The 18244-nt window shown below is 42.4% G+C and overlaps 1 long non-coding RNA gene across 1 annotated transcript; it reads left to right on the top strand.

Moving 5' to 3' along the window:
• The first annotated feature begins 1551 nt into the window (after positions 1–1551).
• Positions 1552–14512, top strand: Gm29040. Its single transcript, XR_003947809.1, has 3 exons — positions 1552–2111; positions 4232–4342; positions 12127–14512. It is a non-coding gene; the product is annotated as a predicted gene 29040 (long non-coding RNA).
• The last annotated feature ends 3732 nt before the right edge of the window (positions 14513–18244 follow it).

Genomic DNA, 18244 nt, shown 5'->3' with positions numbered 1-18244 from the left:
GGTGCATTTTGAGTTGATTTTTATGAAGGGTAGGGAGATATGGGTTTAGTCTCCCTACGCCAGGACCTGGCTCTCTCCCCCAGTGTGTGTTTTTAACAGTTCTGTTACAACTTGTTTGGTTGCATCTGAGGGAGTTATTTGTTTCCTCTATTTGATTGGTCTATGTGCTTTTTTTTTATGCAAGTTTATACAGTACTCGCTACTATGGCTCTACAGGGCAACTGGAGATCAGGTATTATGCAGCTCCTTCCATTTAGAATTGCTTTGGCTGTCCGGGTCTTTTATGCTTTCATGCATAATCTAGTTTTTTGTTTTTGTTTTAGTTCTGTGAAGAATGTCATTGGAATTTTGAAGAGGATCACATCAAATCCGTAGGTTATTTTGCTTGCAAAATAATGACAATTCACAATGACAAGTCTGTTAGCTCATCAGTATGGTAAGTCATTTCATCTTCTAGTATCTTCTTCAGTTTCTTTCCTGGATAAGTTAACTCTCAGGGTTTTCTTTTTCAAACTATTGTGAATAATGGTTTTTCCTGACTTATTTCTTGGAACACTTGTTAGCGGTATATAGAAAAGCTTCTAAGCTGCCTCCTCCCATGTGTTGAGCTTTATCTTGCTACACTGATAAAGGTGTGTGAGTGAAAGAGCTTTTTGGTGGGCCTTGGAGGGTCATACAGTAGAGAACCAACATCTGCATACAGGGAGAATTTGACTCTTTCTTTGCCTACTTTATCTTTTCTCTCTCTCTTATCCTATTGCTCTTGCAAGGATTTCAAGCACCGCATTAATAAGAGTGAAGAAAATGGACTTGTTTCTGTGCTTAGGAGAAGTGTTTTGATACCTCCAATTTGTGTGTGTGTGTGTGTGTGTGTGTGTGTGTGTGTTTTGTTGTTGTTGTTGTTGTTATTGTTGTTGTTAGCCCATCCTTAAACAGTTGATAGGATTGGCAGCTGTGGCAATTTGAATGAGAATGGTCTCCTTAGGCTCTTAAGTTTGGACCCCAGTAGGTGGAACTGTCCAGGAAGGATTAGGAGGTGTGACCTTGTTTGAGAAGGTCATTCAGGGTGGGCTTCAAGGTTTCAAAAGCCCATACCAGGCCCAGTCTCACCCTCTCTCTACCTGCTACCTGTGGATCAAAATGTAAGCTCTTAGCTACCGTTCCATGGCAGTCACCGGCTGTGGAGTGACTCTGGGCCAGGCACACACTGTCCTTTAAGAAGTAGATAACTTAGCTAGTCAGATCCAGTAAATATGGGAGGAACTGGAGATGTCTTAAATTTCTTTCCATTTTTAGTTATCTTTTTTGACGTAGGGGGCCACTGTGCTCATATGAAGGTCAGAGGAAATCCTACAAGAGTCAGTGGGTCCTGAAGCTTAAATTCAGGTCATCAGGTTTGATAGCAAGCACCTTTACTGCATGAGCCATCTTACCAGCCTAAACAGGTTTTGTGACTAATTATGCATTTTTCTTTTTCTTTCCTTTTTTTGTTTCTATTCTCTTTGCTTCCTTTTTATTTTTATTTATTTATTTATTTTATATTTTATCTGTCATGCTTTAGACTAGTCTCAAACTTGTGAGCTCATGTGATCCTTCTGCATCGGCCTCCCTAGACGATGGGACCATAAGTGTGCATAATCAACATGAAACACAATCTTGTATTATACGTATCCAAACTGCTCAGTTTTAAAGTCAGAGGAGCTTGCCTCAAACTGACAACTCGATTCTGAGGGACTGGAAACAAGAAAGCAATAGCTTCCCCATGAGTAGCCGAGGCAGAGCCTCCTCAGAGAGGTGTCATGCACAGGGAGCATGGTAAGAGAAAGGAAAGTAGACGGCAGTGACACAGCAATGCAAGGAGACAGGTAGGGAGAAGCAAGGGGAGAGCAAGGCCAAGAACTTGTTCATGGCAGTAGGAGCTCTTCAGGCCAGGGTGAATGGTCTACAGGAATCTGACATGACTCATGGTTCTTTCTAAGAAGGTGACTCCATTGACTTTGGCCTGACCCTGACTGTGAGTGAACAGCGATGTGGCCGATGAGCTAATCTGAGGGAAAACAAAAGCTGAGAGAAGACAACTGTAAGCTTGGATGTGTTCGGGGCATCTGGAGGTAAGCAAACCAAATTCTTGAGGAGACTGTGGTGGAATGAAAACAGTGTGTAGCATGTCCACATGCAAAGGACATCATCATCAATGTGTTACCCCTGACAATTCACAGTTCCAAGACATGATGTCCAGGGTGAAAGTGGACATTGCTAAGGACCCATAAGTGTCAACCTCAGTGTTGTCCTTCTGTGAACCCCAGTACCTTTGAGGTAGGCAGTGTGTCACTGTCTCAGGAAGGCCCATCAGATGTGGGTTGTGTAGGCCTGCTTAGATAATTCTAATTCACACTGTCCTTTCTATGCAAGCACAGACCAGGCTCCTTAAGTGTCCATCACTGTGGAAGGAATTCTGAACCTGTTTGCCCAACTCTCACTAAATCACAAGAGCACAGCAGGACAAGAGGGTCCCACTGGGAGCTGAAATCACAGCCTGTGATGGCATTCATGCTGATACGCCTGTAGAGAGGCAGCTGCTGTGCCTGTCAACACTACTGGGAGCAGCTAGGAGCAAGTCCCTTGGGGTGGCCTCAAGCCCACATGCCATTCCACAGAATGCAGGAGGTCAGTTATAGAAGGCAACATGGCAGTGGCCCAAACCTGGCTGCCAACCCCAGGAACCCATCCCACAAGCTCCTGGTCCTCAGCCAGTAAGACTTCTGTAATAGAAACTCAAGGGAGCTGTATCCTTGTCCACAAAGGAGACCTTAAATTATTGTAGGAAAAGAAGAAAACATTTATATACACATGTTAAGGCCAAGTCACACCTTAGACCATCTTTGACATCAGGAAACAGCTCTATTGAAGTGGCATGGCCACATTGCTATCTGGAAACCAAAATTTACAAGCTAAGGCAAGTTTTCAGCTGTACAGAAGAGATCAAGAAGGGTGTGTGTGTGTGTGTGTGTGTGTGTGTGTGTGTGTGTGTGTGTTGTAAAGAGGCAGGAAAAAATTGTGTCTCTTGCAGGTAGAAACTCATCAAAGCAAGGGTTAGTTAGATTATACTTTGTCTAATGTTCTACCCACAGGACAATTTCATACATTTGTCAATGGAGTTTCTTTGAGGAATCCTTTCTCTCTGGTGTCTATGTATATACACCACCTATGGCAAAACCAAGCCAGGCCAAAAGGCACTACTTAGTCCTCTGCAAGCACCTGGTGGGCTGAGTCCCAAGCAAGAACACCTTACTTTTGCCTCCCCTATCCAAGCATATCTGCTTGGATTTGGGCCCTCTGATCCAGTTCACTGTTCTCTGAGCTCATTGGACTTATCACTTTGTATTAAGGTCATAGTTCATTAACTGTGGCTTAATAATTCTCTCTAAGATGTGCTCATTATCATACTTTCTCTATAGTAGGCTCAGGTGCCTTACATTACGGGAGTTGGGGTTGCAATCAAGTTGCCACTATCAAAGTCCTTTTAAAGAAATGACATTTATCATTGTATTAAACAGCCTGACCTGAGTCCCCAGAGAAGTCAGGCAGGATAACCAGTTTCTCACCTCCAAGGTAACTCCTCCATCTGCCTCTCTTTTAGTCTGATTCTTCATTTTCATTCACACAAGATCATATACCAATACCATCCCCAATCTAAACACATAAATAAAATGGTCCCAAAAAGAGTATGAAAGACAAGATCTGCTCCTAACAGGGAAACAACAGCACAAGTTTTAGAGAAAGTGCCCTAAAAGGAGAGTGCTTGGTGTGCTAAGTTTTCCAGAGTTGCTTACTTCAAGGAGCAGGAACTTCTCTGGATAGATAACTATTTTACTAGTATTCCTAGGTATCTGCATATAGATGCTCACACACTGGAGAGAGTTCAAAAAGAGCAGTTCATATGAAATATTCTATTAAAGTACTGATAAATAAGCTCAAAACAGTATGGCTAACAGTAACAAGCCTTAGACACTCACTTCCATCTCCCAGCTGAGAGAGTCCGTGGGCTTTACTGGTCTTAGCTCCAGGATGTGAGCTGGCTTTTAGTTAATGCTTCTTGTGTCTCCAGATTTGGAGACTGACACCTGCTTGGGGCCTGCTTTCTGTGTGACAGTGACAGAAATGCTAGAAGGATAAAGGAGAAACATCTTGAGAGCTTGTCTCCAATGTCCTTCTGTCCACCTTCTCTTAGAGGCAGCCCATGTAAGGCCAGGTCCAACATTCGTGATCCAGGATGAAGAAGGGAAAGGATTCAGCCATCCACAGTGACACAGAGGTCTCAGAGAATCGAGAGTGCTCAGAGGTATGTTTGGGAACAGGAAAACGGGGATACAAGTGTCAGATGATGAGTTCAGAAAGATTGGGAGTGACTATGGCAGACATGGTGACCTCACCAAGGAGAGTGGCTTTTATCATGTAGGCAATGGTATGATACTTAGGGGTAAGGAATGACTTGGCTGTGACTTCCCTTGCCCCAACTGCTCTAAGGCACACAGGAGCACGTCACCACGTGAATGGAAACCACTGTCTTCTGCCAGGGACAAGCAGAAGCCTTTGGGGACAGGTCTGGGTACTTGGCCAATGTCACTCTGGGTATGACGTGTCACATACAAACTTAGCTATGACTGGACTCATAGATCGGCTGAGGGCTCTGGGTAGAAGCTACAGAATAAGGGTTGAAAGCACAGAACTGGCCACAAAACTAAATGTTCAGCCCGAGAGAACCTTATGATTCAATTCTAGTCCCACTTAACTCAAGGCTCAGTTTCCACGCCGATAAAACAGTGCTATTCCCACACTTTATAGACTTAACGCCAGAATGAAGTGATACAGGCAAATTGGAATGACTAATGAGTGTGTGTGAGTTTGTTCTTTTTCTCCTTTGCAGTACTGAATGAAGTACTGAGCCCAGGGCCTTCTAAAAGTCCAGGTACCGAGCTAAACCCCTGAATGTTTTTATTTCACTTTTCTTTGAGACATGGTCTTGATATTTAACTTAGATGGGCCTTCAACTCCTCCTGTCTCAGTCTCCTAAGTAGCTAGTATTATGAGCTCACATGATAGACCTAACTAACCATTCATCATATTGGTAATAAGATGCTTACCTGAAGATCTGCAATAGTTGAAGCCAAGGGAACAGCTAGTCTTCCAGTGAACTAACACTGTACAGACGGCCCTCAGCTTATGACGATTACATTTACAATTTTCAACTTTACAGTAACACAAAAGAAGCGCACTATCTCATTACGTAGCTCTGGCTCACCTATAAGTTACTCTGTAGCCAGGGCTGGTCAGGAACTCTGAAAGCTCATCCTCTCTCCTAAAAGTGCTATGATTAAAGGTGTGTACCACCACACCCAGCCAGTCTTTTAACTTTTAAATTTGTATCTTTCCCACTCTGGTCTTCTCTCCAGATGCTGGGCAGGGGCAGCATTGGTGTAACTTCCAGTTAGCCCTGTGCTCATCACCGAAACGGCCCATACTCTATAGTGCTATGTTGTTAACCATGATGTCCTTCAGGTCCAATATGAAGCATTTTCAGCAAGATATTTCCAATGTACAATCTATGGCCTTATCAGGGTTTGGTCTGACTATGGGTCTAGAAGCAACTCTAGTTTGGGAGGTCCCTGCACTAGCAGGAATATTGGTGAAAAAGAAACAAAGCATTGTTTCTTGGAGATGAGAGGACCCATGATATGCCATCAACAAAGATGGAAGAATGCTAAGCACTGAGACTCTCCATATTTAGCACAGTTGAGACTGTACCACCAACTAAAATTGGTTGCTGTTTACAAGACCCCAAGGACTAAGACAGAACACACCTAGCAGATGATTACCACAATGGAACTAACTACCAAACAGCTCCTGACACTGCCATGTCATTTCCACAGGCCAAAGGTGTAGGTGGCTTAGTTGGCTTCTTTGAAGTAAGATAAAATTTAGTATTCTTTCTCCTTCCACTCTGTGTACTTGAGAAATAGTGGCATGTGGTGGGGGTGGGAATGGGGTCTTAAACTGTGACTATGGTCGATCCAAGAAAAGGAATTAACAAAGAAGAAGGGTGTGACAGGAGCTCAGTTGGTCTGTAGAACTGTAAGCTATTGGAAGGGAATCAGTTCAACTAAAAATAACCTTAGGAAAGGAGACACCCTGAAGTGGAGTTTGTTTGTGCATTTTGCATCTAACTACAGAGAGCCACAGAGCTGTAACTTAGCCAATTACAACTTGGAGGCTTATTTGATTCTGTACCTACTAGTGGGGGATCAGGTTTCTCAAGTGGACTCATTCTTTGATAGACAGGCTGGAAGCTAACACTATGAAAACCAATAGCAGTTAGCAGATTTGGCTACTAGGTTTGTGCATCTTCAGGAAGCTGGACCACTCCCAAGAGTGATGAGGGTGGATGGTCAGCTCACCATCTCAGGAATGCATGCTTGCAGGAAGCTCTGACACATTGTGGACAGTTAAAATAATAAGATGTAGACTATTGGAATTATCTGAACAAGACTGGGGGAAAAGATTTCCTACTATGATAGTTTGATGACTTACTTAATGGAACTAATGAGACCATTGTACCCTAAAGAAGATCTATAATGAATTTCCCCTCATACTATTAGCAACAATGGAAGGATACTAAATATTAAGGGCCTAGACTATACAAATTACCTTCTTAGATTACCTCCTTTTATAAGGCCCAACAGTATAATATTATCTAAATTTAGATAAGAAGTTTCTTAGGGGTAGATACTGAAAGTATATATACCCCAGAAAACATCTTATCAAATACCCCAGGAGCCAGGATATATGGAAAGGTGAAAGATGGTGTATAACACAGGATGGAAATCAGGGAGGAAATGTTAAAGGACATGGGGGTTTAAAGAGAGCAGAACACAGACTCTGCCAAGTCAGCATAGCCAGAAGACAGGAGATGGGTGTTTTTGAACTCGAGCATGAGAGTCCTGAGGGAGGCAGGTCTCGGGCAAATGTTTGGTTTTCCCTTTCCTTCTCTTCCTCTTCCTCTCCCCCATGCTTCTTCTGTTACATTCTTTCATGGTTTGTTCTGGTATCAAAGGTGTCCTGATTATAACAAAGATATTGTTTATAACCTCCTTATGCCAAGTATCCTATATGAAAGTCAAATTTGTTTATATTGTTTATAGCCTGGAATAATTTGTGGCAACATTACTAAAATAGATCAAGGAATTGTGTTTTGCTTTTCATACCTATATAAGAATAAGGCTTGGAAAAATTCTTCCTTGTTTTACAAATATTCTTTTATGGGAGATTTAATATCTGCCAAGCTCAATGATAAGTGGAAACATTTCCTAAAGGCAAAAAGCGGGGGGAATGACATCTTAGCCTTTCCAAACATGTCTTCTTAACCATTGGCTAAGACAAGCCCAAGCAGAGGCTTCTGTGGTCTATTCTGGCTCAGGAAAGACCCACATCCTTATTCTCCCAGGAGGGCAAGGCTGGGGTCAGACAGAAGGACCAGACTGGAGGCTTCTCTAAAGAAGGAATCCTTGAGCCAGGACACTGAGAGGGAAGATAGTGCTTCTAACACAGGATGACAGTGCCTGACTGAAAGGAACAAGCAACTGGTGGAGATGTACAAACCACAGAGGGGGAATGAGAAGGTCTTAAGTGCACGGAGGATGGGAGGTGGCTCCATTGGTAATGATCCTGTCATGAGCATCTGGACTAGAATTTGGATCCTTGGCACCCATGTGAAAAGCCTGGAGCAGGCAGACACAGACCCCATGAGATGGGGAAGAGGGTAGATCCCTGAAGCTTATTAGCCAGCCAGTCTAGTGCATCACAAGCTTCAGGGTTTTTAAGAGACCCTGTTTCAAAATAAAATAAGACAGAGAAGAATGAATTCACACAATACTGACACCTGGCCTCCACATGAGCTCTACACACCTTTGCACAAACTTATGTACATACACCACACACACACACACACACACACACACACACACACACACACACACACAAACACATGGAAGTCTTGGATACATGGAATCAGAATCAGAAATAAGGAAAACACAGTTTAAAGTGATAATAGCAGAGATGTTTGAGAAATGGTGGGAGACATCTAGGTTCAAATACAAGAAATTCTTTGACACACGATCAACAAATTAATTCATACCAAAGGTCTAATCTATCTCAAAGGACAGATAGGAAGATAACATTTCAAAGAAACTAGAGAAGGAAAATGCTAGCACACTGTGCAAACTGCTTTCCTTTGCAAGAGTGGAACACAAAGCCAACAGAGCATGTGGTTAATGTAAGCTTTTAAATGAGGAACTTGGAGTTTCATAGTCATGAACAGACTAGAAAAAATTGAGGACATGGCTGGAAAGAGGACTCAACAGTTAAGAGAATGGACTGCTCTGGTAAAGGACTCAGGTTCAGTTCTCAGCACCCACATGGTGGCTTATAACCACCTGTAATGCCAGTTCCAGGGAGTCTAATGCCCTCTTCTGACCTCCTCAGGTCCCTGTATGCATAGAGTGTACATATATATATGTACTCAAGCATACACACATACAATGAAATAAATAAATTCTTAAAAAGTATTGGGAACACCATAACCACATGGAAATTCATAGAATCAAGTAAGAAGAAAACACAGACATCTAATGGAAACATTATACCTGAAGAAGAGACATAGGATAAGACTATACGTTAAAATATAAGTAAAATAAGCCAGGACAAACAGGCAGTTAGCATCAATGTGGAATGGTAGGTAAACTGGAGCATGGTATGAAATTACCTGAGGTACTAGTGAGTGGTGAAAACTGTTGGTTTGTGTGCTTCTACTTTAATGTCATGTATTCTGACCACTTCTCTGTGCTTTGATTCCCATTCTAAAAACACTCATAATAATAGTGATAAGATTTCCAGAAAGATTGACTAACACATATGTCACTTGTGTTGATAAAGTTGAGCTCATAGCAATAGAGCAGATGATGGTATTTATCAGAGGGGATAGGAAGAGAAGAGAAGGAGAAAGAGGAGGGGAGGAGAATGGGGGAAAATAAAAGAGGAAGAAAGACAGAGAGGATGAGAGGAGAGAGTGGAAAGGAAGGGGCATTGTGTACAGTTTTATACAGAGGGGGTACAGTTTTATACAGCGGGGAGAGCAGGTTTTGACATCTATTGCACAGAGAGGTGACTGTACTTGGTAGTCAATGATAATATATTATATATGTCAGTATAGCTAAATCCATTTCAGACATCACTTCCTCGAATGAGAGTTAAGTGAGGTACTAGATATGCCAGCTAACATGATATAATTACATCACATACATATATCAAAGCATCATATCTCATAAACACAAACCAGCTTTAATTGGTCAATCAAAACTTAAACAAATTATTAAAATGCAAAACACTAAGACCAATACCTGACTCTTAATGAATCTTCTCCTGGTCAGTTCATCACCAGCTATTTTGGGCACACTGGTAATGGGTCACCTATTAGTCATTCATCTCCCACAATGCACTTTGTTGACTAGAAGACTACAGAGATAACCTCCAGTGTTCTCCAACTGTTAAGATTCTGTATGTAGTCACTTCGCGACATCTATCTGTAATTTATGTCATTTAGGTTTCCTCATTTACTGTGGGGTGTATTTGTGTGTGTGTGTGACTTCTAAAAATGTACAAGGAGCTAGATATGAGGCAAATATTCATCAAGTATTATCAGAGAATCTGTTGATAACTGCCATTCATGTGCAAACCAAGGTAAAGCCATGGTGACCAAAACTACGTTAAAATAATTGCTACCTGAGCCAGGATGGAGGCTCTCTCACTAGGATGGTGGCAGTGGCTTACCATAATTGTAACATTTAACCAACTGATTCAGTAAATTATCACTCTTTCCATCTACTAGTTAATAAATTAAAACCCATACAGTTAAGGTATGTTTACACATACTCATATCTGGTGTTAAATGAAGTGGAAGCCTAGTGCCAGGCCTACTTAGAGATAGTCCCATGTCATTTCCCACCAGGTTACTATTGTTGGGGTGACCTTTCTTCACATTGTATTATGGCATGTGTTGTCTTTTCAAATGGTAATTCTGTTCCAGCAGAGATCTAAGTGCTGGCAGAATTTTGGTATTATTATTTCTATGAGCCACAACCAGGTTTTCTATTTGAAAATGCTTGTCCTTCCACATCTACCCCAAAGATGAAGGTTATGCGGTCCTCGATGCCTTAGGCAACCAAAGAGATGGACCAGACATTGTCTTACTACTGATTGGTTATAATAAAGATTTGACAGCTAATAGCTGGGGCAGGATGTAAGGGGGCAGAACTTCTGAGCAGGCAAGGACATAGATGGGGGGCAAGCAGAGGTAGCAGAATCAAAAGAGACAGGGAAGGGAAGAGAAAGGAGACTGAAGTAGATCAGGGAGGTAAAGAACGAGCCAGATGGCAGGGACACGGGCTGGGAGGTTGAGTTAAGTTGGAAGCTAGCTGAGAGATTGTCCCAGCAAAATCCCAACAGCTTTAAACTACATAGAACTCTCATATCTTATTTGAACTGTTCATATGTCTGTGTGTGTCTGTGTGAGGGTGTGAGCACATGAGTACAGGTCTTCAGGGATAAGACTTGTCTTTCCTGGAGCTGCAGTTCCAGGCAGTTGTGACTTGTCCCAAACACATGTGTTTGATGGGAACCAAACTCAGGTCCTCTAGAAGAGCATTGTATTCTCTTAATCTCTGAGCTATCATCCCTCCAGCCCCATCACATTGATTTGAAAATGTGACAAAGCATGGAAAATAGTAATTGCAAATAAAAAGAAACCAGAGCTATAGAAATATCACTGACTTCAACTTTATGTTAAATAACATTTTTAACATAAAGACAAATAAGAGTTATGTCTAGAAGTCATGGTGTCTCATTTCTGGTCACCAGTGTATGCAGAATGTGGTCGGTTTCCCTGCACATCCTGGATGGGGCTTGGTGCTGCCTGCGCTTGGGCTTATTGGCTTTGCCCCTGAGGTCAGTGGGTGCTAAGGGATCCCAGCTCTGGCGCTGTGACTTCAGAGATTCCAAATAGGCTATAAAAATGTGAGCCAAGATCAGAAAGTATCTCATTAACAAGGTAATGCTGACACATGAAACTTCGAGAGAAAAGACAGCATGTAGATGAATACACTGTCATGGTAACGCCAGGAAAAAAGAACTGGGGCAAAGGTGAGTATCAGTCATCAAAATCCGTGATTGCCCACTAGCTGCTTCTTTTGTTGTCCGGTTGGTTAGATCCACTCGTGAGGTGAAAGCTCTCATTTTAGTGTGCCCTTGCTGCTCAGCTGTATATAAGCTGTCACTTCCCATGAGACTGCTTTGGTAGAATGATATCTCAGGCCTTGTGGCTACTTTTTGCCTTACACTCTGGGTAGAAACCCCAGTGTAGTGCCGAGCAGGCACTTTCAATGTGAGAATCCTCCTTTTCGGGTGTCTATTATCTATGAACATGAGCCAACATGGTGGTTTGGCTCCTTCTTCCTTCCTATAGTGTCTGGCACAATGGTTTGGTGGGTTTAGTCCCTTTTGAGTTCTCGTGAATAGAATGGCTTCATTCTTGCCTTTGTATCTTTGCTGTTTTACCTGTAAAGCCTTCTCAGATTTTCCCACAACTGTAGGACGATAGCAATGGCACCTGGCAGCACATTCTTCATGTTGGACCACAGGACTCTTCCCTAGTCTTGACAGCTCTTATTTCTAAGCATCCAGAACACTTTATTTCAAGCAACTCAGCGACCAACAGTGTTATTTTGATTGATTTTTAATTTCAGTCCTGAAGGACCTGTGTGCCAGGCACTGTAGAAAGCACTTCCAGGAGCATTTCATGTCCCCTTGTAATGGCCTGTAATACTTGTCCTAATTCAATGTCAGGTGAAGATCCAGGGGCAAACGGACTTACACTAGATCTTCAGGCTATGCCAGGTGAAGCCGTAGAACACACAAATCAGGCCCACTCCTGCTCTCCAAACTGGTCCCGCTGGACAACTCAGAAAGGACGTCTAGTGTGCCCTCAGTTACTATGTCTGCCCTCTGTTTCCATTTCAGACATGCCAAGAGCACATGATTGACAGGGAAGGCAACTCCTGGGATGGAAGCCAGCCGCTCCTCTTGGTTCAGTGCCACTGGCCAGGCTGGCACACAGGAACACGTGCTCACATCTCCCTTTGCTGGAGCAGCTGTCAAGTACTTGGCCTTTGACATGACCTTTGGGGATCCTCGCTGACTTGCTTCAGGCAGGGGTTTTCCATGAATTCATGTGATGCTGATTTCCACACAAGACTCCTTATTTTTTTCCATGTAAAACACAGACATTATACCCTAAACATTTACAGTGTAAGAGATGAATTGTTCATTTAGATGGTTCCAATTTCATTGCTGATTTTTCTGTAAGTTTACCTGTATTTTTGATGTTTCTAACTGGTATGTCAAAACCTCAAAATGGAGAAACTGGGTGATTTGCATTGTGATCTCTGCAGTCAAAATGGGCCATGAAAATACTGTTTAGATTTTTAGACTGTTTACATCTGAGCTGGGGGGAGAAGTGGCCAGTAGGGAGCCAGAGTCAGAACACTGGAATTCACAACTACTTGGAAGTTTAGTTGCCATAAATTCCTTAGGAAAACAGCTTGGGTTGGGGGCTAGTGTGTACACCTATGTAATGTATAAGATTGGAGGCTGAAAGGGAACTTCAGAGGTATTGTGGGGGTTTGAATGGTTGAGAATGGCCTAAGTAGGCTCTTATGTTTGAATATTTGGTCCCCAGTTAGTGGAACTCTTTGGGAAGAATTAGTAGGTGTGGCCTTGTTTGGAAGAGGTGTGTCATTATGGGTAGGCTTTGAGGTTTCAAAAGCTCATGCCATTCCCAGCTATCTATCTCTGCCTTGTGGTTATTCCAAGATGTAAGCTTTCAGCTACTGCTCTGTCCCCATGCCTGTCTTGCCTGTGCCATGCTCCTATCATGATAGGCATGAAACTGTAATCCCCAATTAGTATCTTCTTTTATAAGTTGCTTTGGTCATGGTGTCTCTTTGTCACCATGTAACCAAGACAATAGTGTTTACAGGAGGTAAACACTTCTCATTATTCCTCTGTACTGATCTTCACATGGTGGCAATTTCATATGGCTCAAGTGAATAGCACTGTGGGAAATGAGAAGGTGGTGGTAGTGTTAGAAGACAGACAACACCACTGCACAGAAGGGGTGTGGCTCTTCCCATCCAGCAACTCTAAAACCAGGCAGGAGATTTGATTCAGCAGTGGTCAAAACCAGTTCTCAAATATTTAGAGGACTTAAGATATACTGGGAGAACTAAGATGCAAATGAGTTGCAGAAGATTTATTTACTATTAAAACTAAAGGGTAGTTCTGAAGCCTCATGTCTTCCATGATCCAATGACCTGAGACTTCAGTAATGGTAGTAAGGTCAAGAAAGAGAATCAGACTGACAATGTAGGTAAACAGCGTCTTTGAGACCAAGATTGTACATGAGGGATACGTAACTGAGGTCATAGTGTTTATTTGGTGCATAAACTATATATTAAACGTCCTTAACTTCAGCAGCAGGTATGACTGTGTGTGCCGCATGCTGGGGTCAGGACAGTATAGATGGAAGGACTAATAAAAAGAGACAAAGCAAAAATCCATGTTAGTGGGCACTGATAAACACCTCTATGAACTCCTCGTATCCCTGTGACCAGAGGATAGGGCAGTGAAGGCCTTGGGATGTTTCATGTTCTGGTGCCCACCAGATCCTAGCTGACAGATATTGATCAAAACTGCCAGTTGGATGCTAACTCCTCATTCCTGATAATTAAACTGGAAAGGACTTCAAACTGTGAGAACAAAGAGTGCAGACAGACAGCCTCAGACTGCTCAAAATATCTTCCCCAGGGTCCCTCAGTAGGTAGCCCTTTCCAAGAATGTGTTTATCAAAAGGGCAACTGGAAACTTTGCTTTCCTATGAACTCTGCTAACTTGCAACTTGAGATAGCCACAGATTGCCTCTCTTCAGAGAAGTATACTAACTATTTATAATTTCAGCTGGGACTGTCACCTCCCCTCTATGGCTAAAAGTTAGGACACATCCATTTGCCCGTCCAGGTTATGAGTGGTCTTGGATGTGCCTGCTGCCCAGCTAACTGCAAATGTTTCGTTGTAGATACATTCTTGTTCAGACTGGAAAACCATAGTCTAAGATGCTTCCAGAAGCAACTGTTCTGTCTCTACCCCTTGGGGTACTTTCAAGAACTGTCTACCACCAGAGGAACTTATCTGACTTGCACTACAATATACTGTCAAGACACAAGAGGCCAGCAAGCATGATTTTGTACTGGAATTTTACATCTTCCTACTAAGGCTCCAATTGGAACCTTGAATTTTTTTATACAAGGGAAAAAATGGATCATACATCTATTAGAGTAGCAGGGTCCTGCTCTTACCTAGGGGGTCTCCTGCCACTTCAAATATAAGTTTCCAACTCAGCTTAGTAAGCAATTCTCAAGTCTGAATACATGAAATAGCAACAGGGAAAAAAATCTGAAAATTGAAAACTCCAAGCCATCCAAATCAGTGCAGGCTTGCCCTGTCCTTCTGGTGCTGCCTAAAGTACAGTCACAAACATGTTGGTTGGTTTCCATGTGCACACCTCCCTCTTATAGCAAACCCCTAAATCCTCCAGAAGTCTCTTGTTTCTGCCCACAGGCCCTGTTGTGGAATGTCCCTCCTGGGCCCTGGATCTGAAGGGGCCTCACACACAGCTCATCACCTCTGAAGCACCATGAACAAAGCAGCCAGATGAGAACTCCCAGCAGACAGCTACTGATGGAGAGACCAAAAGTGTGGAGTTGTGAAAGCAGGGCTTCAGATAACAGGCAGGTCAGAGCCAGTGCCTTTCTGAGGAGAGGTCAGCCTTCCTCTCACTAAAACTACATCTGAAAATAGGAAGGGCACGTGATGTCAGAGGAGGCTCCATTAAGAGCTGGTGTTGCTCCAATGTGTCCCAGAAGTCCTCAAGTATAAAATATAAGAACAATTTTCCCAAATAATCACATTAAAAACCTTAGCTCATCTCTACCTCTTCTTTCTGAAGGACACTAAATTACTTCTCTATTGCTGTGACAAAATACTATGACTGTGACAACCTACAGATGAAGGAGTGAATCTGGGCTTACGGTTCCATCAGGATTAGCATCCATGATGGACAGAGCAAATGCGTGGCGGTTGGAGCTGGAAATGGAGGTCACGCTGTCAACCTCAAGCAGGAAGCAGAGAGTGAACTAGAAATGGTACAATGGTATAAGTCTTTATGCTCTCAAAGCTCACCTCCAGTGATATCCTTTCTCCAGAAAACCACATCTTCTAGATCTATTCAGGGGGGTGGCATTTGATTCAAATGACGACAGACCATTACCTCACCTGAGGAAATGCCTTAGACTCCAGTTTGAGGACTGAACAGCATTGCAAGTCATGGGTTAGGAGTCAGCCAAACCTAGCCTTGAAGTCTAGCCCTATCACTTCCAACATAGACCAGACCAGCTTACTTGACTTCTCAGAGCCTGCTTCCACTACATTATTGATTTGGAGACTAGGGCCAGAAAGATGGCTTAGTTGGTAAACATGCCTGCCACCAAGCCTGGCGAATAGAGTGCAAGCCCTGGAATTCGCAAGGTGGAAAGGAAGAACTAGCCCCTACAAGTTGCCCTCTGACTCCTGGGAACCGTGTACACTCAGTAGCATACATGTGTGCATGCTTGAGTTTGCATGCACACACACAAAATGTTAAATCTTGTGTGTGTGTGATTTGAAGATTGAATATAATATATGGAAAGCGGTCATGTCCTGTGGTGCTAGCACACAGCAAGCCCTCCATGATGCCCTCAAGTCACCGGGGCAAGATTCCTCATCTTAGAAGTCTTCAGGGATGACTTCTAAGATTTCTACCCCACTTTCTGCCTTAAGCTTCTTTTCCACAACAACAAACATATTTTCTTCTAAGTCAGCCTCCGGAAGTCAAGATTAAAATGTCATAAAAAAGCATGTGTACATAATTCATAGATAATTTATCTAGCATGCTTTAGGCCCCGAGTTTGATTCCTAACACTGGAAAACAATAAATCAGCCAGGAATATTTTTATTCAGTCATTCATTCATTCTGTTGTTGATCATCTAGCTCTGTAGTTTATGCTGATCTCTCTATGTGGTTCAGGCTGTCCAGAAATTTGAAGCAACCCTCCTATCTCAACCTCCCACGTGTTATAGTTGCAAGAGTGACCCCACCCCAAACACAAGAGTGACCCCCTCCCTCTACAAGGTTCAGGCCAGAAATAGGTATTTTAAAAATTACTTTAGAGTTGTGTCCTAAAATTATATTCTTCAAACTTCAGGAAATGGAACTTTTAGCTCTTAAAATACTTTTCAAATACAGTAAAGGAATTTAATATTTAATTAATCTTGAATAAAAATAACAAAAATGTAACTTGACTTTCTTTTTAAAGGATATTTGGGATTATAAAGAATGAGTAAAAGTTGCTGGGACTTTGAGGAAAAAGAGGTATTCCTACAAAGACCAAGGATTTAAGAAAACTCTGTAACATAAAAGTAGCAAACGAAACCGATAGTTAAAGTAGTTGTAATAAAAAATATTGAAATTGAAAGACATTTCAAAATAATTAATTATCATGCTGAAAGGGGGAGATAATTGTTCACTGAACAAGAAAAGAATTCATTCTTTAAGAAAGCATTCAAATACCAAACGAGAAGTTTTAAAAATAAAACTGTAATAGTAGCGATGAAAATTCCATTAGACATTTGAAAGTTTAAAATAGAGAAAAACATTTCAGAATTGTATAAAACAGAACCATGTTGGCTGAGCACTTCACCAAAATGGATGCAACCATCGGATTTACCTTCCACCATCTTTGTTTGTGACATCATGAAAATTGTCATAACCAAGTGATTTCACCATCTTAGTCAGTGCAACCATGGATCTTGAACCAAGTGGCGTCACCCATAAAACTTTTAGCCCCATGGAACCCTCAGGGGATCACCCTTTATATTAGACTAACAAAATAACACCAGACTTCCCTGGTTGTTTTCTGGGGTTACTGTTTGTTTGTTTTAGTTTTTTTATTGTTGTTTGATATAATTTTGACACATTGTTTTATACGACATATTTACTGATTTCTAGAAAGAACTTTAAAGGTTTCCTAGCCATGTGCCTTCAACACTAGCCAGGTATCCAAGGCAGCTGATAGTTTGAAATTGCTAGACGCAAAGCTCATGTGAATTTACATCAGTCTAGAACTGAGTCTCTGAGATTCATAGATCCCTAGGGAAGCCAGAAGAATCTGTTGCCAGGCTCCAATAACAGCTGGAGGCAGAGAGCCTGTGTGGGCTGGAGGCTGGAGATGCACGCTGTCCTGGACCTCAGTGTCTTCTCTTTCTGCAGAGCATGCATTTCCAAGTCTGTTATTTTCCAGCTGAAATACTCAGGACTTCTCTGCTCCAAACTTGTCTATTTTTGTTTCTGTCCCACTGCATGCTGGGAACCCATACTTTTGTTTTTGCTTTCTTTTTTAATTAATTAACTAATTAATTAATTTACATCCCAAACACTACTCCCCATGTCCCTCCTTCACAGGGGTCCCTCCCTCGCCCCTTCTCTGCTGAGAGGGTGGGGGTCTCCTAGGTATCCCCCCCACCTGGCACGTCAAGTCTCTTCCAGATTACCTGCAACCTCTACCACTGAGATCAGCCAGGACAGCCATGAAAACTGAGCTGCCTGTCTGCTACATATGTGCTAGAGGCCTTTGCAACCCATGTATGTTCTTTGATTGGTGGCTTAGATTCTGAAAGCCCTCAGGACTCTAGGTTTGTTGACTCTGTTGGTCTTCCTTTGGGGTTCCCATCTACTTTAGGGCTTTCAATCCTTCCCCTAACTCTTCCATAAGTGTCCCTGACTTCTGTCTAATGTATGGCTGTGAGCATCTGCATCTGTTTCAGTCAGCTGCACACAAGCATAACAGAGTATCATTAAGTGTCAGGGATTGGTGCTGGCAAACCAGTTGGCTTTGCAGTTGGGCTGGTTCTTTGTTGGCCTTTCCTTCAGTCTCTGCTCCATCCCTGCATTTCTTTTAGAAAGGACAAATATTGGGTCTAAAGGTTT

Source organism: Mus musculus, chromosome 1, assembly GCF_000001635.26.
Source record: "Mus musculus strain C57BL/6J chromosome 1, GRCm38.p6 C57BL/6J".
Lineage (NCBI taxonomy): Eukaryota > Metazoa > Chordata > Mammalia > Rodentia > Muridae > Mus > Mus musculus.
The sequence above is the reverse complement of the archived record's forward strand: the minus strand, read 5'-3'. Positions and strand labels throughout refer to the sequence as shown.